This window comes from Heterodontus francisci, chromosome 5, assembly GCF_036365525.1.
Source record: "Heterodontus francisci isolate sHetFra1 chromosome 5, sHetFra1.hap1, whole genome shotgun sequence".
Classification (NCBI taxonomy): Eukaryota; Metazoa; Chordata; class Chondrichthyes; order Heterodontiformes; family Heterodontidae; genus Heterodontus; species Heterodontus francisci.
In genome coordinates, this window is record NC_090375.1 from 110,748,650 (window position 1) to 110,774,283 (window position 25,634).

A 25,634-nucleotide genomic window follows, 5' to 3' on the forward strand; every position below is an offset into this window, starting at 1 on the left:
GAGGGATGACCTAAGTTCAAGAATATAGAAGCAGTTTGGGTAGAGATGAGAAATAGTAAAGGCAAGAAGTCACATATGGGAGTGCTGTACTGGCTCCCTAACAGTAACCACACTGTGGGACAAAGTATAAAGGAAGAAATAATGGGAGCTTATCAGAAAGGTACGGCGATACTCATGGGGGATTTTAATCTACATATAGACTGGAAAAATCAGATGGGGAAAAGTAGCCTAGATGAGGAGATCATTGAATGTTTTTGGTATAGTTTCTTAGAACAGCACATTCTGGAGGCAACCAGAGAGAAGGCTATACTAGGTCTGGTATTGTGCGGCGAGATAAAATTAATTAATGACCTCATAGGGAAGAAGGCCCGAGGTAGCAGGGATCATAATATGATTGAATTTTACATTCAGTTTGAGGGAGAGAAGAGACTAGTATGATAAACTTAAATAAGAACAATTATGAGGGCATGAAAGCAGAGCTAGCTAAAGTGAACTGGCAAATTAGGTTAAGGGATAGGTCAGTTGAGATGCAGTGGCAGACATTTAAGGGGATATTTCAGACTAAACATAATAGATAGATTCCAATGAGAAAGAACAATTTCAAGGGGAGGATCCACCATCCATGGTTAACTAAAAAAGTTAAAGATAGTTTCAAACATAAAGAAAAAGCATATAATTGTGCAAAGATGGGTGGTAGGTCAGAAGATTGGACAGAATATAAAAAACAGCAAAGAATAACTAAAGGATTGGTAAGCATGGAAAAAGTTAGAGTACAAGAGAAAGCTAGCTAGAACTACCATACCATATGACCATACGAATTAGGAGCAGAAGTAAGCCATTTGTCCCCTCGAGCCTGCTCTGTCATTCAATAAGATCATGGCTGATCTGTTTCTATCTCAAATTCCACACTCCCAGCTACCCCCGATAATCTTTGATTCTCTTGTCTAACAAGAATCTACACACCTCCACCTTAAAAATATTCAGTGACCCTGCCTCCACCACCTTCTGAGGCAGAGAATTCCAGAGTCACAAAACGCTCTGAGAGAAAAAATTTCTCCTCATCTCTGTCCTAAAAGGGTGACCCCTAATTTTAAAACAGTGCCCCCTAGTTCTGCACTCACCCAGAAGAGGAAACATCCTTTCCACATCCACCTTGTCAAGACCATTCAGGATCTTATATATTTCAATCAAGTCTCCCCTCAATCTTCTAAACTTCAGTGAAAACAAGTCCAGTCTGTCCAAACTTTCCTCAAAAGACAACCCGCTTATTCCAGGTATTAATCTAGTAAACCTCCTCTGAATCGCCTCCAACGCATTTACATCCTTCCTTAAATAAGGAGACCGAAATTGCACAATATTCGAGATGTGGCCTCACCAATGCCCTGTATAACTGAAGCATAACATCCTTACTTTTATTTTCAATTCTTCTCATAATAAAGGATAGCATTCCATTGGCCTTCTTTATGACTTGCTGTACCTGCATACTAAAAACAGATAGTAAGAGTTTCTATAGATATTTAAAAAAGAAAAGTTAACAAAGTGACTGTTCGTCCTATAGAAAGTGAGTCTGGGAATTAATAAGGGAAAATAAGGAGATGGCAGATGAATTAAATAGTTATTTTGCATCGGTCTTCACTGTGTAGAATACAAGTAACATCCCAGAAATAGCTGTAAATCAGGAAATGGAAGGGAGGGAGGAACTCAAGAAAATTACAATCACCAGGGAAGTGGTACTGAGCAAATTGTTGGAGCAATGGGCTGACAGGTCCCCGGGTCCTGATGGACTTCATCCTAGGGTTTTAAAAGAACTGGCTAGTAGTTCCGAAGAAGGGTCACTGACCCGAAACGTTAACTCTGCTTCTCTTTCCACAGATGCTGCCAGACCTGCTGAGTGGTTCCAGCATTTCTTGTTTTTATTTCAGATTTCCAGCATCTGCATTATTTTGCTTTTAAGATAGTTGATACGTTGATTTTAATTTTCCAAAATTCCCTCAATTCTTGGAGGGTTCCATTAGATTGGAAAATAGCCAATGTAACTCCTTTATTCAAAAAGGGAGGGAGACAGAAAGCAGGAAGCTACAGACCAGTTAGCTTAATATCTGTCATAGGGAAAATGTTAGAAGCTATAATTAAAGACATTCTAGCAGGGAACTTAGAAAAATTCAAGGTAATTAGGCAGAGGAGGTGACTAGATGTGCAGATGAAGGTAAGGCAGTTGATGTAGTCTACATGGACTTCAATAAGGCTTTTGATAAAGTCCCGCATGGGAGATTGGTTAAGAAGACAACAGTCCATGGGATCCAGGGCATTATGGCAAATTGGATCCAAAATTGGCTTATTGGCAGGAGGCAGAGGGTGATGGTCCAGGGTTGTTTTAGCGAGTTTAAGCCTGTGACCAGTGGTGTACCACAGGGATCGGTGCTGGGACCCTTGCTGTTTGTAGTGTGCATTAATGATTTAGACGTGAATTTAGGAGGTATGATCAGTAAGTTAGCAAATGACACGAAAATTGGTGGTGTTGTAAATAGTGAGCAAGAAAGCCTTCGATTACATGACAATATAGATGGGCTGGTAAGATATCAGAGCAGTGGCAAATGGAATTTAATCCTGAGAAGTGTGAGGTGATGCATTTTGGGAGGACTAAGAAGGCAAGGGAATATACAATGGATGGTAGCACCCTAGGAAGTACAGAGGGTCAGAGGAACCTTGGTGTACTTGTCCATAGATCACTGAAGGCAGCAGCACAAGTAGATAAGGTGGTTAGGAAGGCATATGGGATACTTGCCTTTATTAGCCGAGGCATAGAATATAAGAGCAGGGAGGTTGTGATAGAGCTGTATAAACGCTAGTTAGGCCACAGCTGGAGTACTGTGTACAGTTCTGGTCACCGCATTATAGAAAGGATGTGATTGCACTGGAGAGGGTGCAGAGGAGATTCACCAGGATGTTGCCTGGGCTGTAGCATTTCAGCTATGAAGAGAGACTGGATAGGCTAGGGTTGTTTTCCTTAGAGAAGAGAAGGCTGAGGGGGGACCGGATTGAGTCATAGAGAGTCATAGAGAGTCATAGAGTCATAGCATACAAAATTGCACAGTATACAAAATTATGAGGGGCATTGATAGGATAGATAGGAAGATACTTTTTCCCTTAGCAGAGGAATCAATAACCGGGGGCATAGATTTAAGGTAAGGGGCAGGAGGTTTAGAGGGGATTTGAGGAAAAATGTTTTCACCCAGAGGGTGGTTAGAATCTGGAACACACTACCTAAAGGGGTGGTAGAGGCAGCAACCCTCACAATATTTAAGAAGTATTTAGATGAGCACTTGAAATGCCACAGCATACAAGGTTATGAGCCAAGTGCTGGAAAATGGGATTAGATTAGATGGGTGCTTGATGGCCAGCAGAGACATGATGGACTGAAGGGCCTGTTTCAATGCTGGATAGCTCACTGACTCTATAACATGGTTTTGTGAAAGGGAAATCATGTTTAACCAATTTATTGGAGTTCTTTGAAGAAGTAACATGTGCTATGGAAAATGGGGAACTGGTGGATGTACTGTACTTAGATTTCAGAAGGCATTTGATAAGGTGCCACAAGAAAGGTTATTGTGGAAAATTAAAGCTCATGGTGTAGGGGGTAACATATTGGCATGGATAGAAGATTGGCTCGCTAATAGGAAACAGAGAGTAGGTATAAATGGGTCATTTTCTGGTTGGCAAGATGTAATGAGTGGTGTGCCTCAGAGATCAGTGCTGGGGCCTCAACTTTTTACAATTTGTATAAATAACTTGGATGAAGGGACTGAAGATATGGTTGCTAAATTTGCTGATAACACATAGATAGGTAGGGAAATATATCTATATTTTACATCTTCTCACAGAGCTAGGTGTAGCAATGCAGAATACAGCCCAATTCAATGGATATCAACTCTGAAAAAAGATATCAGGTCTGTGGACAAGCAGGAAGCAACAGCAGGCTGTTCAACTACTGTCATGGGCCTACTCCATTGCTCTCTCATGCCAGTAAGAGATGAACAAAACAAAACCCAGAAGAAATAATTCCAAACTGCAGTGATGATGTTCTCCCACATTGAAAATTATGTGGCTGCCATAAATTACTCTGCTAGCAGGTGACCTCAAGCCCACCTTGGCCTAAATTTCTCAGCGTAACTGGATGCTATGAGAAAATTTTACATAATTCCTGTAAATTTGTGTTCGCAGCTGTTCTGTATGTGAGTGGAGCTATTTTAATGAGTTTGGAGGGTTTCACTGGAGGTCTGGAAAACAGCTTTACAATTTAGATATGCCAAGTTTTCAGGAGCAACCTTTTACTTTGCAAGAGGCTGTTTTGCAAAGTTGAATATCATCCAGGGCTCTTATTATTGCAAGGTAGATAGATATATCAGATCAAGTAGCAATTGAAAGATTAAGGTTCAAAATAAGAATACACTCAAAAGGACTCAATTAGGGCTCTCTCATTTTGATCTTAATTGCTGAAGGGAAACTTCTGGAGTGATTTGTGTCTCAGAAAGATGCATTGTATGTTATCTAATGTCATGGTGTATTAATTTTAAGAGTAATTATAAGAAAAACACACACTCAGCAGCATGTAGTTCTTATCTGTCTTTTTGGGCAGTGGGAGGAGAATTTTGTTCTCGAGCATGTTCGTACTGGGTGGGAAATAATTTTTTATTCTCCCCTGCTGCATCAATATGAATTGTTCCATTTCCCACACCCAGAGCCGTATATATGGGCAAATCCTCTATGTGATATTTTCAATGAGGTAAAGGAAGGGTGTGGTTCTTAGCAGCATGAAGCTAAGCCCTCTGGCTTTCACAGGACTCCATAAGAAAAAGTATTAACTCTGAAATATTTGCCTAATGAGAGAATTTCAAAATCTATTGCTGATGATGACTCCTTTTAGTAATCCTTCTGCCTTGGAAACAAAATTAGAATATAGGAACATAAGGGTAGTCAAGATGAGAAAAGATTATTTAGAAGTTCTAACTTTTCAATCATACTATCCAACTGTATTTTGAAATAACCCCAATGTTTTTGTCTCTAGAACCTTACCTGGCAGATTATTTCATTTATCACTGGATAATGAAGTTTCTTCTGGCAGCTGTTTTAAATTTATTTCTCACTAAGCCCATTTATTTCTTCGGTTCTGTTTTCCTTGCTTTGGACAACCAAAACCATACCGAATGACGTAGAGAAAGCCTAGACAAACAAAGATCGCAAAAGTCAACTTTTGCTTTCTGTAACTGGAAATTTTTAAAATATAGCCAAGCACTTTTAGTTTTGTGTGTTACATTTGCAAGGATGAATACAGGAAGAAGACTCTGGTTTAATATTTATGTGTTATTGTAAAATACATTGTGCTGCAGCGCATCAGTTGAAAGGGCCCACAAAGTGCCACCTGGGACATGGTCAACATCTCAGTCATGATCATATTGCTTGACTTGATTTGTGCATGCATCAGTCTCATAATCCCATCAAGGTACATACCAGATGGAATTGTTTTGAAAAACAGAAATGTGAAAGAAAACTAATGATTTATGTCCTGTTTACACAGAAACTGTATTTTGAAAATTATTCTGAATTTCCTGTTATTTTTACTCCACGATAAAGCTCTATAATAGCTTTAGCCTGAACTCTTATTCACAAAGGATTTTTAAAAACAAAGCTACTTATTTTTGTTCTATGAATAGGCTTTTTTTTAAAAAGGATTCCCATTTGTGGTTCTCAATCAAAGTGCATGGGCTGAATTTTACCAGTCCTTTGGAGATAGGCTGGCAGGCAGGAGGGCTGGCAATATGGCAGGGGAAGGTATCAGGAGGGGAGCCCGACTTCTTGCTGCCAGGATGGCATATTTCCAGAGGTGGGAACCTCAGTTGCATAGCCACCCGCTGGGCGGCCAATTGAGCTACTTAAGTGCCCAATTAAGGGCCACCTCCAGCATTTTACCAGTGTCAGGAGGGTAGCCCTAATGCCCTCCTGGCAGGTTCTCAGGGGACCCTCATAAATGTCTGCTCCATTGCCCACGGATGGACCCCCGGCAGCAATGGCCGCCCCCACAGCTACATCGTTGTCGCTTGAAGGTTACCCCTCCCCCAACCCCCTCACCATTGCCAGGGCCTGCCTGCCTGGCCCAGCTCTTTAAAGTTAAGTTACCTTGTCTTTGAGGGCAGCTCGGCATGGAGGCGCCCTCCTCCTTGTCCTGCAGACTCAGCATTGCCACTGCTAGCTGCTAGCCTGTTAATTGCTGCCCCAGGGTTCTGCTGCCCACCAGTTCAATTAATTAAAACAATCTGGACTTGAAAGCTAGTAATAGTGCCATGGGTCTGTCATCAATTGTTGTAAAAGGCCATCTGGTTCACTAATGTCCTTTAAGGAAGGAAGTTTGCTGTCCTTACCTGGTCTGTCCTACATGTGACTCCAGATCCACTCTGAACTGCCCTCTGAAATAACTCAGCAAGCCACTTAGTTCAAGGGCAATTAGGGATGGGCAACAAATGCTGACTGCCAGTGATGCCCACATCCCATGAAAGGATAAAAAAATGCCTCAGTTTTGCATGTCCCAGCTTCTCAGCTCTGTACTGTACTTTAGAGACACTATTATGCTTCGACAACTCTTCCCAAATTGCTCTCAGTTTCACTATTATAAATAATAATGTAAAATCAAATACGATGTAAAAATAAGGAGAGAATGTATAATGATAAAATGGGGTCTGAATTACATCTAATTATCCTCTGCCTTCTAACTCAACTGCACCTGAAGACTGCACTTGGTGTTGACTCCCTGGTGATGGGTGTGTGGTAATTTTGACTGTGCAAAAGTGTAAAAGGGGTGCTAGTGAACTGCAGTAGGTTTTACATCTAATTTTTATTTCTACTGACTTCACTACAGTAAAGGCTTCCCCTACCACAGTAGATCTAATAGCCAGTAATAATAATAAAGGGATTCTGGATTAACAAACTGATAATTTGTTGGTATTTTTTAGAATATAAAATGCTAAAAATGCTTATGATATTCCACTGAATAGGCTACATTTAGAGGAGCACAGGAACTGAGAATTGGAGAGAACATAACATAAAAGCATAAGAAATAGGAGCAGGAATAGACCATGCAGCCCATCGAGCCTGCTCCACCATTCAGTATGATCATTGTTGATCTTGGACTTCAACTGCACTTTCTCGTCCACTCCCCATATCCCTTGATTCCCCGAGAGATCAAAAATCTGTCCAGCTCAGCTTAAACATATTCAACGATGGAACATCCACTACCCTGTGAGGTAGAGAATTGCAAAGTTTCACAGCCCTTTCAGTGAAGAAATTTCTCTTCATCTCAGTCCTAAATGATCGTCCCCTTATCCTGAGACTGTGCCCTCATGTTTTAGATTCCCTAGCCAGCGGAAACAACCTCTCAGTGTCTACCCTGTCAAGCCCCTTCAGAGTCTTGTAAGTTTCGATGAGATCACTTCTCATTCTTCTAAACTCTGGAGAACATAGGCCCAATTTACTCAGGTTTACATCACAAGATAACCCTCTTGTCCCAGGGACCAATCTAGTGAACATTCGCTGTACTGTCTCCAATGCAAGTATATCCTTTGGTATGAATGCTGGACTTTGTAACATGATTATATTTTTTAAAAACTGTGAATTTTAATGTAGTTTAGGATGGAGCCAGAGACATCAGGTAACCTTACATCAATTCTGCTTAAAGACTAGACAGAAATCTTGGTTACCACGACAAAGGAGAACCCAGATCAGACCTTCTTGAAAAGCAAAGACTGCAGGCATATAACACCTGAAGAACAATGGGTTTCACCCTCCCAGACTTTCAGATCATAAACAAGAAGTCAGTGAATCTGAGAATGTAAATGTGAATGGCAGCTGCTAACACCTGGAAACAATGGAAAGCCCAGGTGGCTCTGCTGTAGCCAGACTTGTGGACTTTGCATATTGAAAAAGGACAATTGGCTATTAACTTTTGATTCCAGATAAATTCAACAGATTTTCTATAGACAGCAGGCTGTAAGGAAGAAGATTCAGCACTGGCAGCCTCAAGAGGGAGAGAGGGGGAACACCTGCTCTTGGAAGATTGATGCAGCAAAAGGCTGTGAGGACTTGAAACTGTTTTGAAAGTTGAAGTTTGCGGAGAAGTAAAAGACCAACCGGATCACCAGGGATCGCCTTATTCGTGGATCTCCAGGTCGAAAGTGCTGGGAGAAGTGAGCAAAGAGGAAATTGACTTTGAGAAAGGTCTAGGAGAGCCAGCCCATTGCAACTAGGAGGAGTTTGGGAATTTTAACTGCAAACATTTTGCCATCGAAGAGGACTATGTAATGTATAAGTGTGGTGTGAGGTTTTTGTGTGTTTTAATAAGTGAAGAAAATACCTTTCTCTGTAATTTGGGGTTTCAGCTACTTACAAAGTACTATTTAGTGAATGGGATTTTCTTTTAGTGTAGTTGTTATAATAAAAGTCTTAAAACATGAAATCTTGTGGTGTAATTCTTTAATTGGTCTGGGGGATTCATATCTCATGTTTTAACATTAACAGTTTCACTGAGATTGTAACATCTTCCTTAAATATGGAGACCAAAACTGCACATAGTATTTCAGGTGTGGTCTCACCAAAGCCCTGTACAATTGTATCAATTCTTCTTTAATCCTGCACTCCAATTCCCTTACAATGAAGGCCAACCATGCCATTTGCTAACTTGCTGTGTTCCTTGTACGAGTACAGCCATGTCTCTCTGAACATCAACATTTGCAAGTTTCATGCCTTTAAAAAATATTCTGCTCTTCTATTCTTATGACCAAAGTCAATAACCTCACACTTTCTACATTGTACTACATCTGCAATCTTGTTGCCCACTCACTTAACTTGCCTTTATCTCTTTGCAGCCTCTTTGTGTCCTCTTCACAGCTTACATTTCCACCTACCTTTGTATCGTCAACAAACTTAGATACATTACTCTCTGTCTCTTCGTCTAAGTCTTCAATATAGATCGTAAATAGCTGAGGCCCCAGCACTGATCCTTGTGGCACACCACTAGTCACAGCCTGCCAACTTGAAAATGCCCCGTTTATACCTACCCTTTGCTTCCTGTCAATTAACCAATCCTCTATCCATGCTAATATATTACCCCCAACTCCATGAGCCTTTATCTTGCCTATTAACTTTTTGTGTGACACCTTATCAAATGCCTTTTGGAAATCCAGGTATACTACAGCTATTGGTTTCCCTTTATCTACCCTACTAGTTACATCCTCAAAAAACTCTAATAAATTTGTCAAACACAATTTTCCTTTCGTAAAACCATGTTGACTTTGCCTGATTATGCTATGATTTTCTAAGTGCATTGTTAAGACTTCCTTAATAATAGATTATTAATAATAGGATAGAAATGTTCTGTATCAGTTTAAATTTTTTAAAAATGTCAATTTATTCCAGAGTTATTCTAGAAACTAGCAAGCCCCACTATTTAATTCCCAGCTACCTTAGCAGTGGGAAATGCCATAAAAAATATCTGCTCCAATCGGAGGCTTAGCTATCGGTGAGTACTTTTAAAAAATACCCATTTTCATGAGAAAGTAAAGCAATAAAAAAGGGGCTATGTGTTTGATTATGAGAAAGAAATATTTGATATATCAAGCCTGCTTTTTCCATACAGCTCATAAACCGTAATGCACCTTAGACTCTGATTCACACATTTAATTTTGTGTAAAAACTACCCAATATTCATCGGTAAGCAAACAACACATCTCGCATCTCCAAAATGAGGCAACCTGCTCTCCTTCAGACAGCATACCACAACATATCTCCTTGAACCAAAACAGGAACTGCTGTGACTGGTGATGTCATTCATCATCTTAGTCCATACCTATCCATGCTATTCCCAGCTGCTTATTGAAGTAGTTAATTATTCCAATCTCAACTGTTTCTGCGAGGAGTCTGTTCTACATAGCTACTTTTCTTTGGAGGAATAAATTTCTTCAAACCGTAATTAGGGCGGCACAGTGGCGCAGTGGTTAGCACCGCAGCCTCACAGCTCCAGGGACTCGGGTTTGATTCTGGGTACTGCCTGTGTGGAGTTTGCAAGTTCTCCCTGTGACCGTGTGGGTTTTCGGCGGGTGCTCCGGTTTCCTCCCACAGCCAAAGACTTGCAGGTGATAGGTAAATTGGCCATTGTAAATTGCCCCTAGTGTAGGTAGGTGGTAGGGAATATGGGATTACTGTAGGGTTAGTATAAATGGGTGGTTGTTGGTCGGCACAGACTCGGTGGGCCGAAGGGCCTGTTTCAGTGCTGTATCTCTAAATAAAATAATGTTCTTCTCCAACAAAATCTTTAGTAGAAAAAAAAAGATTTATACAATCCAAAGAGAAAGAAGATCCTTGTGCAGCATTTGTCAATTTTAAATCATTGTTTTCCACTTATGTTCTCCCAGTTTTGTCAAATAGTCTGGTTACATATGCATCACCTCGGCCTCTCAGCATGTTAAACATTTAGATGGGGACCAATTTTAACTCTGTGCAAGTGGATGGATTTAAAATGAGTTGAAATCTCACCTCATATCTCACTTTAGTCTTTCCTCCAATAAAAATTAGTTCATCTCTGCAAATCCACACTCGTAACTTAGAGCTTAAGACCTGGAATCATCCTCATTGCTCCTTTCTGAAACTGCTTCAAAACTTCATAGGTAGGATAGACAAAAAAACACAGATCTTTCCAAATATAGCTCTACCAATTTTGCATTTGCAATTAGCATTAAGTGTTTGGGTCTTTTTACTTTATTTTACTCTGGATATCTTTTGGGTTCAGCACCCAGACCAATCCGATAAGCAAACCTTCACTCTCTATGTCCAAAATGTTATTTCACTTGTTCGTATGTATAGGTAAATTAGTAGTGTATCCTGAGATCAATCAGAGACCACTTCACTTCATTTTGGTTTACCTACTGACTTTGTCATGTTCCTTTTGAGATTTTTCTTAACTTTGGAAACCAGCAGAATAATAATTCCTTGGTTTATGACTTGGGCTTTAAAAGTAAATTTATTAAACGATAAAAGAATAAAAGAAACAGTAACAATGATGCAAAATAGCTTTGCAGTAGTTGTCAAAGTTAATCATCTAGTTCGTGAAAAAAAAACTGTGGCTGCTAAACTATGTATTCTCACATGACAGTTCTATTCTTCTCATCTTGCACAGAAGCTAAGTAGTCTGACTGTCATTGCAAAGGTTTCAGAACGGCTCTGCAATTTGAACCAGTCATGCTGGAAAATAATTTCCTTAAAACAACTGGAAACAAACAAACTTAAATAATTCTCAAAAACAAAAAAACTACCAATCAAGCGTATATTTGAATAAATCTCTTAAGATATTTTTATTTGAATTGAATGAGATGAAGCATCTTCAGTCTAACGTTTGTATCAAAATAAACTAGAGCATGTTTTTCTGCGGGTGGAAATGGTTTTTAATGCTTTAGGTATCATAACACCATTAAAACATTACCAATGCTAAAATTTAAACAGTAACATGATTTTATCATAGTTACAATTATCTTTTGACTTATAGCCAAATTCCCTTGAGGTGGATTTTAATAATTTGGTTAATTTTGCCAACATGGAAACATTCAGTTAATGATGAATGATCACTCACAAACCTTTTTACTTCTTCACCGTTATGCTTTTATCATGAATACAGATTTGCTGTTTAGTATCCCAATACACATTAACTTCTACTTACTTATATTAAAATCCATTTGTCGTTCTTTAGTCAATCTACATAATTGATTTAAATCTATCCATATCCTGTACATTTTCCACTATTGCTACCTGGTCACATAGCATAGTATCATCAGCAACTTTTAGAATGCTTCTCGTGTTCACACTATTCATAAATGACTTGGAGGAGAACAGGAGAGAGCTTAACCAGACCCCGATGAAACACCACTAGTCACCACTGTGGAATATAGAGGAAGACTTTAGAATGGTCCTTTAAAATCAACTGTAGCAATTATAGAAATTGATCTACTTGTGTTAGTTGAGTTTCAATTCTCACTTTAGAACTGGTTTCTATCAAATGGTTTCAATCAGACTGCCATAAAGCCATGTGCTTTAAAATGATTCTGTATTCCTCTGCTTTCTGACATGTTAGTGTGTGCACTGAATGGACTGTTTACTTCTGTTTAACAGGTATGGTAGCTTAGAATGGTGCTGGATGTAAAAAAAAAGAGATTAAATGCAATGCAGTGCACTGATCTTGCAAAGCAAATGACAAATAGGCATGATGGTGTAAGATTCCCTCTTGTGTGCTATTCGTAGCAAAATTGAAAAAGGGCTTATAAAAAAAAATTGTTGATAATTTTACTACAAATGTTGCACAGTGAAACTCAATCAATTTGCACTTCAACACTGCTTTTCTTTCAATTTTTTCTTTGTTAGGAAAGTACATAGAAGAATAGGTTCATAAGAATGTGGGTGGAATTTATTAATCTATAATTTAGAAGGAAAAGGAGACAAATGCACTTGGAAATTCCCTCGTTGATATATAATGACAATGGAGTTAGGGCTTCCTTTCAATACTTAATGCAATTTTTATCCAATGATAAAGCAGTTGCTGCTGTATTTGGGCACAGAGGCACCTAAAGCCAGAACTTTCTGGAAACATGAACTGCCTTATTATTTTCAAGCTTTGATGTCACAGTTGTAATGGATTTTTAATGCAATTTTTCAATATTCACAATTGTTACAAAGCCTGATTCATATTATATGCAGCTGCAAAAATAAACAATTTTAAAGGGATAACATTTTCATGAAAAGCATTTTTCAAACCTTTCCTTGTTTATTTACAAACCCTCAATTCAGAGACAGAAATCATATTTGCACATGGTATCGTTGCAATGAAAATATTGCATGGCTCTTCTTTCCTGAGCAAAAGAGGGAAGCAATCTTAATCCTTCCCATCTGCTGAAAATGAGGCGCCTGAGCAGTTACAAACCAGTAGTTTTCCCCTTCTCTCTGATACTAACCTGCAGAGTACTGCAGGTGGAGGAGAAATCTGCTTAAAGAAGGCAGAAACCTCACAGGTTTATACACATAGGGATTCTATGGCATTTTAACTGGGGCCTGAGTGGGGAATTTGCCACAGCTTTCCCACCAAGCTGAAGCAGGTCAGCAGCTGGTGGGAAGGACGGAGAATTGAAAGATGTTCCTGTTTGGGAACAAGAGATGTAGAAGGGCTTCACTAGGTCCCACAAGGAAAGTTGCGGACTTCCTTCTTTCATACTCCCCCGTCCCCTCCTTCCCTCTTGTAAGACTCTCCTGAAACCCCACCCCCACCTCTCTTTGCCATTTACCTGGCAGCTGATGGGCAACTCCTGGCCGGTTCAACTATTCAAAAGCAAAATACCTTGGGTGATGGAAATTTAAAACAAAATAGAAAGTGCTGGAAATACTCAGCAGGTCTAGCAGCATCTGTGGGGCTAGAAACAGAGTTAACGTTTCAGGTCTGTGACCTTTCATCAGAATGGCAGAACTATTCAGTTAGACCGGTGACATTTAAATAAGGTCGGCAGTAAAAATTGCCCTGGACGTTGCCTCTGACCAGCAGGAAAGTAACTCACTGGAGTGGTTTTCCCACTGGAAAACTGCTGAGTCTATATCCACCCTAATGTTTCTTCCCTTCCTTTCGTCAAGGCACTGACTCGTACTAGAATGCAATTATACTAGCATCACTCAGGAAGTCATTCTTGCAATTTGGTCTTAGACAGTGATTATCATCAATCTACTTGAGCACTGGGTGTTGAGTGGGGGAAGTAAGCATCACAGCTCTGCCCAGTACTGTCTTCATCTGATGGAAATGTATATGTGCTTTCCAGCGGAGTTCGTTGGATAGTAATCAGAAGTGACAGTCATGGATCATCTTTTTTCACTGTGATCTAAGCTGGGGATGTAAATATCAATTGGAATGCTGCACCATCACCCCAACTGAGACGGAGTAACTCAGCGCAGACCAGGCGTCAAACCTAAAGGTTTTCTGGTCTGTATGGTTCAGCAGCATCTGTGTGAATACTTACCTGTTGAACCATTAGAGGTGTTGTGTAGCTGAATTTTGACAATGAGCGTAGAATTAATTGAATATCAAACACTTGTCCTATCACAAAAGCAAAATACTGCGGATGCTGGAAATCTGAAACAAAAACAAGAAATGCTGGATTCACTCAGCAGGTCTGGCAGCATCTGTGGAAAGAGAAGCAGAGTTAACGTTTCGGGTCAGTGACCCTTCCGAAGAAGGGTCACTGACCCGAAACGTTAACTCTGCTTCTCTTTCCACTTGTCCTATCACAGCCTGGTGATATGGTAGATTATTGCACTATTGCGTTGCCCCGTGGAGTAATTGGTAGTTTTATTGCTTGTGATTGCTCACATGCTAAATTTTCAATCTCTGTTGAGTCATCAAAGGTAAGTGCTAAATCAAGGCTATGTCATCAAGCCAATCCTATTAGGGCAGATAAATCAGTCACTGATACTGGCAATAATTTTTTACATTCACATTAATAACAAGCATAAAATATTTCTGTAGATAATGAGAGTGCACACACTCAGCTGTCCAAAACAGCACAAGGGGATGCTAGATAAGTACATGAGAAGGAAAGGAATAGAAGGATCTGCTGATAGGATTAAATAAAGAAGGGTGGCAGGAGGCTGTTGTGAAGCATAGTCCAGCTGGGCAGAATGGTCTTCTTCTGTGCTGTAAATTCTGTGTAATTCTATGTCCTATTGCTGCAAGTTATAGATCTGCAGAACAGGCACCTTAGAGAAAACTTTTAATTAGAATGTATGAGATTGGTAATTACAAATCCTTATTTCTTCCTTTCAATCTCCAATCTAATTTTCCTTCACAACACTTCTAGTATGCTATGTAGGGACATTTATACAGTTGAAGCTTTTTAATTATGATATCCTGACAAACCCATTTATTGATCACCAGTATTTTAAAATATACCTCAAATCAATTGATATTATTGTTGGTATTATATGTGATGCCCCCACAGAAGTGATTATGTGATCAGTTATACATGGACAGTTTTAGGTATTGCAATATCGGTTATGGATTCACATAACTCTTTATGATCTACAAACCTGAGTGTAACTTTTGCAGTGCACATCAATAAATAAAGTTTTAGTAGTGGGTGCAATTTTGACATCAATGGCACCCAAAACAGTAAATTTTACATTAAGTACTTTTACCCCAATTTTCTCACCTCCCATCCCAAAGGCACAGAGTAATGTTGCAGTGAGCGTGCACAAATGCTGACTGTCTCATGCTCTGCCTGAATGAATGCATTATCATTCGTTTCAGAGGAGTCATGGAGCAACTGTTACCCATTGGTAACTTTTAGGTTGTAATGCACTCAGCAAACTGCATTCCGGGGGATATTTTCCATGAGGTTTCTCCCAATCTCCTGATGTAATAATTGCTGTAACTGCCTGCTATTGGATTGGCGGTTGGGTTACGTGATTGAGGGGGTGGGAGTCAGCAGTCGGGGGCAAGATTGCACTTTCTTTATGAGGCTATGAATAAATGCTGTCTCAGGTGAGATAAAAACTCAAACCAAAAGAAACTGACTGTGCCTCACAAGAGCAATCAGTGACTGCGGTGTAGCACATGTGTGGTGGAGGAATGGAAACTGACACTGATGAAGTTGAAAGAGACTTTTTGAGGAAACCACCACAGGTGGCGGCACAGTGGCGCAGTGGTTAGCACCGCAGCCTCACAGCTCCAGGGACCCGGGTTCGATTTCAGGTACTGCCTGTGTGGAGTTTGCAAGTTCTCTCTGTGTCTGCGTGGGTTTTCTCCGGGTGCTCCGGTTTCCTCCCTCAAGCCAGAAGACTTGCAGGTTGATAGGTATATTGGCCATTATAAATTGTCACTAGTGTAGGTAGGTGGTAGGGAAATATAGGGACAGGTGGGGATGTTTGGTAGGAATATGGGATTAGTGTAGGATCAGTATAAATGGGTGGCTGACACGGAACACAAAAGTCCGAGTGTATCAGGCCTGTGTCCTCAGTACCTTGCTCTACGGCAGCGAGGCCTGGACAACGTATGCCAGCCAAGAGCGACGTCTCAATTCATTCCATCTTCGCTGCCTTCGGAGAATACTTGGCATCAGGTGGCAGGACTATATCTCCAACACAGAAGTCCTTGAAGCGGCCAACACCCCCAGCTTATACACACTACTGAGTCAGCGGCGCTTGAGATGGCTTGGCCATGTGAGCCGCATGGAAGATGGCAGGATCCCCAAAGACACATTGTACAGCGAGCTCGCCACTGGTATCAGACCCACCGGCCATCCATGTCTCCGTTATAAAGACGTCTGCAAACGTGACATGAAATCGTGTGACATTGATCACAAGTCGTGGGAGTCAGTTGCCAGCATTCGCCAGAGCTGGCGGGCAGCCATAAAGTCAGGGCTAAATTGTGGCGAGTCGAAGAGACTTAGTAGTTGGCAGGAAAAAAGACAGAGGCGCAAGGGGAGAGCCAACTGTGCAACAGCCCCAACAAACAAATTTCTCTGCAGCACCTGTGGAAGAGCCTGTCACTCCAGAATTGGCCTTTATAGCCACTCCAGGCGCTGCTTCACAAACCACTGACCACCTCCAGGCGCGTATCCATTGTCTCTCGAGATAAGGAGGCCCAAAAGAAAAGAAGATGTTCGGCACAGACTCGGTGGGCCGAAGGGCCTGTTTCAGTGCTGTATCTCTAATCAAAAAGGACAGCAGTCTTTACTTTAAGGGGATAATAGATATTGCTTGATATTGCTGATGGCAACAGCATTAATTTTCCATTAACTCAGGCTTGCTAGTAGCAGGGATGTTTCTTACCCATCCAGTATGGCAGCACCTCCATCCTGCTCTCCCCATGTTACATGCATGTCCTTATCTTTGGGTGAATGAAAGACTTACATTTATATAGTGCCTTCCACAAACTCAGGATGTTCCAAAGCGCTTTACAGCTAATGAAATACTTTTTAAAGTGTAGTCATTGTTTTAATGTAGAAAATGCAGTAGCCAATTTGTGCACAGCAAGCTCCCATAAACAGCAATGTGATAATGACCAGATAATCTGTTTTTGTGATGTTGATAACTCCCCTTCTCTCCTTTAAATAGTGACACAGTATCATTTATGTCTACCTGAGAGAGCAGATGGGGCCCTGGCTCAATGTTTTATCTGAAAGATAGCACCTCTGACACTGGAGCACACCCTCAGTACTGCACTGGAGCATCAAGCTGGATTTTTGTCCCCAAGTCCTCAAAATGGGATTAGGAGTGGGCAACCTTCTAACTTAAAGGCAATAGTGCTACCAACTGAGCCATTGCTGGTCATTGTCCTTGTCTGAGTTTGGACAAGTGAAGGTTGACAATTCATTTGATCATTGAGCCAAGCCTAACTAAAGGCCACCCCCATGCACTTTGTACCAGTAGATGCAGAAAAGCTCACAATTGAACATATTTCGGTTTTCTATATACAGTAGAATATATCAATAAATCTACAGTAAATATAAGCCTGTAACAAATATTCAAAAAAGTAACTGTGAAAAATTAGAGGGATTTATCAATAAGTGTGAATTATGCACCTGACAATACAGTACATGCAAGTGCATATTGGTTATTGTCAGTGATACACATGCAAAACTCATTAAACACTTGCGCTTGAATTGCTGACTCTGCCTTTTACAATATGGCTCTTAAGTGCAATGTCCAGCTACTGAATTTCGCAAAACACACAGCTTCATATTTACAGCTCATTTCATATTGTGAGTTTTCACAGGGTGAATTAATATTCTTCACAGACTGACAGATATAATCAATTACTCACTATACTGTTGGAAAAGTACACCTTTTCACTTTCTTCCATTTAAATATTAATTAGGCTGTCTAAAGTGCTACTGTTTTACTGACATATAATAATTACAGGATGAGATAAGTTGTAAGAGTAGCTGAAAGTGATGCAGATGCTGCCATTGAGTGCTATACACTGGAGAACAACTTTAGTCCCAGCAACAGGAATTATGCATCAAGCAATACTTCCGACTGCAAGAAGTGTCGGTGGGTGTCAGTTTAAAATGAACAGGTTACCTACCCTACTGGAAGTCAGTCCTTTCCCACAAGCTCCAACATTAACCTGCAGGATTCAGCAGGCAGATAAGGAACCTGCATAAAACAGGCCTGAGTTTGAGGGCTTATTACGTCAAAAGGTTCGTCATGGCATTTTAACTGGAGCTTGAGGAGTGAAGCTGCCACAGATTTCCTGCCACACTGAAGCAGGTCGGCAGCTGATGGAAAGGATGATGAGGGCCTCCAGGCAAGTTTTAAATTTTCCGTAGTGTAGCTAGGTGTTGTAAAAGAGCTCCTCTGAGCCCCACAAAGAATGTTGCAGCCACCTGTCACCATCCCTTTCCTTCACGAGAGATTCTTCTGCAGCTCCCATTCGCCTGGAAGTTGGCAGCTGTTCTCTTCCCGCCTGTAGTAGTGGCATTTATCTGAGGACCAGTGGTTAAAATAGCCATGACCTTATCTCTCAGGCAGGCAGGAAAATAATCCAGTGGAATGGTTTCCCACTGAATTCCTCTCCAAGTTAAAGCTCACCCCAATATATGATTGGGCTGGAGTCAGCACTGCCTAGTCTCCAGGAATTTCTCTGTTTGACAAACAAACATAAAAATGTCCAAATTAGATACAGAAAGAAAAATAGTGGAAGTGCTAAATCTACTATAAAAGAAAGACTTGCTTTTCATATATATAGTGCTTTTCACGACCACCAAATGTACAGTGTGCAGCACAGGAATTTGGCAGTATTAAAGGGTATTTATTTATTTAAGGAGTATAGTAAATAAAGCCGATGAGCTGCGGGAACAGATAGACACATGGCAACACAATATCGTTGCTATAATGGAAACTTGGTTTAAAGCGGGGGGGTGGGGGGGGGGGGGGGTGCAAGAATGGCAACTCAACATTCCTGGATATAGAGTTTTCAGGCGGGATAGAGAGGGAGATAAAAAAGGAGGGAGTGTAGCATTATTAGTTCAGGAATCATTAACAGCTTTGAGGAGGGATGATATGCTAAATGAATCATCAAATGAGGCCATATGAGTGTAGATCAGAAATAAAAAAGGGGCAGCCACATTACTAAGAGTGTATAGACCGCCAAATTGTGTGAGAGAGGTAGAAGAACAAATATGTAGGCAAATTTCTGAGTGCAAAATCTATAGGGCAATAATAGTTGGGGATTTCAGCTACCCCAATATTAACTGGGATACAAACAGTTGAAGGGCACAGAGGGGGCAAAATTCTTGAACTGCGTTCAAGAGAACTTTTTTAGCCAGCACATAACAAGCCCAACGAGAGGAGGCACAATTCTAGATTTAGTCTTAGGAAATGAAGCTGGGCAAGTGGATGAAGTAACAGTGGGTGACTATTTTGGAGATAGTGACCATAATACAGTTAGTTTTAGCATAATCATGGAAAAGGACAAAGATAAAACAGAAGTAAAAGTTCTAAATTGGGGGAAGGCAAAATTTACAAAACTGAGAGGTGACCTGGTAAAAGTGGACTGGATACAGTTACTTGAAGGAAAATCAGTGACAAACCAGTGGGAGGCATTCACAAGTGAGATACTATAGGCACAGTGTAGGCATGTCCTGACAAAGATAAAGGGTGATACTGCCAAATCTAGAGTCCCCTGGTTATGTAGAAGTTTACAGGGTTAGTTAAAGCAGAAAAAGCAAGCTTATGACGATCACAAAAATCTTAATACTTTAGAAAGCCTAGAGGAGTATAGAAAGTGCAGGGGTGAAGTAAAAAAGGAAATTAGAAAAGCAAAGAGAGGACAGGATACAGGGGAATGTGGCAGGTTGGATCCAGAATTGCCTCAGGGACAGGAAACAAAGGGCAGTAATCGATGGATGTTTTTGTAAATGGAAAGCTGTTTCCAGTGGCATTCCACAGGGCTCAGCGTTGGCTCCCTTGCTGTTTGCGATATATATCAATGATTTGGACTTAAATGTGTGAAGTATGATTGGGAAATTTGCTGATGACACAAAAATTGGCTGTGTAGTTGATAGTGAAGAGGTTAGCCGTAGAGTCCAGAAAGATATCAATGGTTTGGTTGAGTGGGCGGAAAATTGGAAAATGGAATTCAATCCAGATAAGTGTGAGGTAATGCATTTGGGGCAAATAAAGCCAGGGAATGCACAATACATGGGAGGATATTGAGAGGGGTAAAAGAAGTGAGAGACCTTGGAATGCATGTCCACAGGTCCCTGAAGGTGGCAGGACAGGTAGATAAAGGCAGCAGCATATGGAATGCTTTCCTTTATTGGCCAAGGTATAGAATACAAAAGCAGGGATGTAATGCTGGAACTGTATAAAACGCTGGTTAGGCCATAGTTGGAGTATTGTGTACAGTTCTGCTCACCAGTTTACAGAAAGGACATAATTGCTCTGGAGAGAGTACAGAGGAGATTTACAAGAAGTTGCAGCTATGAGGAAAGATTGGATAGACAAGGTGTTTTCCTTAGAACAGAGGAGGCTGAGGGGTGACTTAGTTGAGGTGTACAAAATAATGAGAGGCCTAGATAGAGGCGACAGGAAGCACCTGTTTCCCCTAGCAGAGAAGTCAATTACCGGGGGCACAGATTTAAGGTGATTGGTAGAAGGATTAGCGGGGACATGAGGAAAAAACTTTTCACCCAGATGGTGGTGGGTGTCTGGAATTCACTGCCAGGAATGGTGGTGGAGGCAAAAACCCTCAATTCTTTTGAATGGTCCCTGGACATGCACCGGAAGTTCTGTAACCGGCAAGGCTATGGATCAGGTGCTGGAAGGTGGAATTAGATTGGGCGGCTAGTTTTTTCGGCCGCCACGGACATGACGTATTAAATGGCCTCCTTCTGTGCTGAAATTTTTCTATGGTTCTACGGTTCTATGTACTGACGTGCTTTACAGCCAATGAAATACTTTTGAAGTGTAGTCACTGTTGTAATATAGGAAACGCAGCAGCCAATTTTGCACAGCATACTCCCACAAACAGCAATGTGGTAATGACCAGAATATCTGTTTCTGTGATATTGATTGAGGGATAAATATTGGCTTGGAGACTAGGGGTAACTCCCCTGCTCTTCTTTGAAATAATGCCTTGGAGTCTTGTACATCCACCCCAGATAGGCAGATGGGGTCTGGGTTTAACATCTCATCCAAAAGATGCCACGTCCAGCAGTGCAGCGCTCCTTCAGTACTGCACTGGAGTGTCAGCCTTGATTTTTATATTCAAGGCCTGGAGTGGGACTTGAACCTAAAGCCTTTGAGCCACAAGTGCTGCCGACTGAGCTCCAGTTGCTTTTGCCTAGTTCTATCCAATTCCAAAGTATCTGCTTGCTGTATTCAAAATCGCAAAGGATACAGCAAGTAATGTGGTGCACATAAATTGTGGACTGATGCCATGCGTTTTGTATACACTTTAAGAGACATTGTGCATGTGAAGAAGAGCATGGCAAAACATTTTCCTTTGTTTGCAAATGCACAATAGGAAATTTCCTTTATGTGCTATGTATAAGCAAATCATAACACTGATTAAGGGTAACACTTTTAATAAAGAAAAGTGTCCCAAGGCATTTCGTAGAGTAGTTGCAAGAGGAATGGAATACTGAGGCAAAGAAGAAAGCTTAGGAGGGTGACTGAAGACTAGGGTGAAATGATAGATTTTAAGGATTTTAAAGGATGGAGAGGAACAGAGAAACAGAAGAAACAGAAGAGTATCAGAATAGAGTTCCAGACAGGAGGGAAAAACTATCAGATTGCTCTGCCAAAAAAGGAGGCCAGCAAGCAGAGCATTGGAATAAATCAAGTGCGGATGTGACACAAACCTGAATATGAATTTGAACAGCTGATGGGTTAAGGTAGCTACGATAGGCACAGTGTTGCAGAGATGGAAATAAGTAGACTTGATGATAAAATGAATGTGGTCTTTGAAGTTCAGCTCAGGGTTAAAATGGTGTTATGATCCTATAGATTTTTTTTCTTTTCTGGGAAGTGTGCCTTTAAGGCTGGAAAACGATCAGTACTGCTTTAAGGCAACAAGTTTCAGGGACTGTGAGTCAAAAATGCATTCTCGTTGCTGTAGGATACAGCCACTCAGAGACTCAGGTTCAAGAGATACAATGTTACAATTGAATGTTGAACTGGCTTATAGTGGAAACAGACTGTTCTAACTCACAGACAGACAGACAGCTGGACCAGCATGAACAGAACAGAGATCTCTGATAATTTAAACTGAAGGAAGGGAAGTTAGATTGTGCCAATCTTTTATCCCTCAAAAATTCTAAAGCCAAATTGATTCATTCAAAAGAGTTTGCAAGTTGTTAATTGCTGAATTCATCGCTGGATAAGAAAAGCATCACTTCAACTATTGAACTAGACTACGGACTGTTCTACTGTTGAAGAACCTTCCCCCCCACCACCCCATCGGACAGCTGTGAGAACTTCAAGCAACCTTGAACTGTTCCACATTGGAAGATTTCACTTCGGCAGGAGCGTAAATCTGCAAGGACGCTAATTTTTCTGTTTTAGATGTTGTTTATATCTTAGTAGTGTTTAAGAATTTCATTTATCTAATTAAACAGTTAATTGGTTGATCTAAAGACAGCTAGTTTGGTTCACCTTATTCGGGGGTTAATAGATTGTCAATTTAGCTGTGGTTTTCTTTAATTTGGAAAGTTTAAAATGAAATGTTAGGCAATGTGTGGAGGGGCGGAACTGAATCAACAGTGCATTTCTCTCACCACAATCAAATCATATATTTTGATTGGAGGCTTTGTCTTAAACAGTCGGTCGTAACAATGGGACATGGTCTTTATCAGCCAAATAAAAAGCCAGAGAGCAGGACAGAATCAGCATCAAAGGTGCAGAGTTTGTGGTGAGAAAACTTAAAATAAAAAAACAAAATACTGTGATGCTGGAAATCTGAAATAGAAACAGGAAATGCTCGCAGTACCCAGCAGTTCAGGCAACATCTGTGGAGAGAGAAATAGAGTTAAGGGCTGGAATTTTATGCACCCCCAAAGAATGGGCTGGTGGCGAGCGGATGGAGGAACATTAAATGGATTGGGAGGCTCGGGGGGCCCTTCCCAACCCACTTCCTCCTTCACTGCCATTTTACATGGGGTGGCGGCGGGAAACGGCCCATCTGCCCAGGCCAATCAAGGCCGTTAAGTGGCCAATTAACAGCCACTTAAGGGTCTCCACCCACCACCATGGAGATTTTACCGTTGGCAGGCAGGCGGCCCAGGCCTGAGAAATGCCGCCTGACGGCCTGTGGGGGGGGGGGGGGCCTTCCTGGTCGGGCCGCCCCAGATGCCCCAACCACCCCCAATGCCCAACATGCCACACACCTGCCAATTGACCCCCCACTTGCCTCGCCGGGGCCTGACCTATCACCCCTGGCGAGGCCCAACCTACCACCCCCAGCGAGGCTCCAACACCTACCTTTTTCCGGGGCCATCCTTTCTCTTCATGTGGAATGTTGGGTTGCAGTTCCAGCAGCGCTGCTGCTGGAACTGCCGGCCCACTGATGGCCGGCAGCTCCATTAGGTGGGGCTTCCTGCCTCAGTGAGGCGGAAGCCCTACCTAAGACCAATTAAAGGCCTGGGGACCGTAAAATCCAGAGTGGATCCCTCGGCCTGGCAGAGGCAGGATCGCCACCGACTTTTTGGTCTGTGGACGGCTCCCGTCCACCATGTGAAAAATTTCGGCCTAAGTTTTAGATCTATGAGCTTTCATCAGAACTGATGAAAGGTCATCAACCTGAAATGTTAACTGTACATCAGAACTGCTAAAATAAACCTCAACATGACGGCATGAATTGCATCAAAAACATTTTGTACTAAATATACGTAACATCATCACAGCATTATGATGCATTCAAGTTCTCCTGCTTCTCCAGTAGAAGAAAACAGTTGGCAAATTATCAGTAATATTTCAGGCAGGAGTAGACAATCAGTCCATCTAGCCTATCCATCAGACTCCCCATAATATGCCTTTTAAGCATTTCTAAATCTAGTAACCCAGACTCTTGTTTTTGACAGGAACTTACCTAGACCTTCTCAGAACTTCATGATAGTTTTGTGTTGCACTAACCCTGTTGGTAATAGAATCACCTTTTTCTTCCTATTACTAAAAAGATGCTGAATTTCGCACGTTTTCATGAAAATGAAGCCTTTTTATGAGAGTAAATATTTCTACAATTTAGCAAAATACTGCCACAATTTCATTGTTTGCAACTTTTTCTTGGTGTATTTTCCTTTGTGGGTCTCTAGAGGAAAATATGCAAACAAATCCTTCAGAACTTACAGAATTGTTTAGTTGACAGGGAAATCCGGCTTTTGTCCTGGGAGCACTGTGAGGTATGTGGTAAGCATTCCTTTCATCAGCTTGAAGACCTGATAACATTGTATACATTATATTACAGTTACAGACACACAGTTATAAGACAACTGGCTGAAATTTTCATGTTACATTTCACAATGTTTTAGGACATTACCTGGGAAATGCATCTTATTCAAATGTATGAATGCTTCAACTGTGGACTGTGATTTGAGAGAGTTTTTAATTCAAATCTTTAGAACTGAAGTTGAGGAGATTTAAGAGGAAAGAGCAGCAACTTATTGGGCTGCTTCAGTTTTTGCGAGTGCAAGTTTGTGACCAGTGGTGCACCGCAGCGATCGGAGCTAGGACCCTTGCTGTTTGTAGTGTGCATTAATGATTTAGACGTGAATATAGGAGGTATGATCTGTAAGTTTGCAGATGACGCGAAAATTGGTGGTGTCGTAATAGTGAGGAGGAAAGCCTTCAATTACAGGACGATATAGATGGGCTGGTAAGATGGGCAGAGCAGTGGCAAATGGAATTTAATCCTGAGAAGTGTGAGGTGATGCATTTTGGGAGGACTAACAAGCAAGGGAATATACAATGGATGTTAGGACCCTAGGAAGTATAGAGGGTCAGAGGGACGTTGGTGTACTTGTCCATAGATCACTGAAGGCAGCAGTACAGGTAGATAAGGTGGTTAGGAAGGCATATGGGATACTTGCCTTTATTAGCTGAGGCATAGAATATAAGAGCAGGGAGGTTATGATGGAGCTGTATAAAATGCTAGTTAGGCCACAGCTGGAGTACTGTGTATAGTTCTAGGCACCACAGTATGGAAAGGATGTGAATGGGAGCAGAAGAGATTTACCAGGATGTTGCCTGGGCTGTAGCATTTCAGCTATGAAGAGAGATTGGAAAGGCTAGTGTTGTTTTCCTTAGAGCAGAGAAGGCTGAGGGGGAGACCTGATTGAGGTATACAAAATTATAAGGAGCATTGATAGGATAGATAGGAAGACATTTTTTCCCTTAGCAGAGGGGTCAATAACCAGGGGTCATAGATTTAAGGTAAAGGGCAGGAGGTTTAGAGGGGATTTGAGGAAAACAAATTTCACCCAGAGGATGGTTGGAATCTGGAACACACTGCCTGAAGGGGTGGTAGAGGCAGGAACCCTCACAACATTTAACAAGTATTTAGATGA

General features: G+C 41.2%; 1 protein-coding gene across 2 annotated transcripts in view; it reads left to right on the plus strand.

The window, feature by feature from the left end:
* Positions 1–25,634, plus strand: part of LOC137369591 (sodium/potassium-transporting ATPase subunit beta-1-interacting protein 3) — a 693,785-nt gene that overhangs the window by 510,637 nt on the left and 157,514 nt on the right. The window lies entirely within an intron of this gene.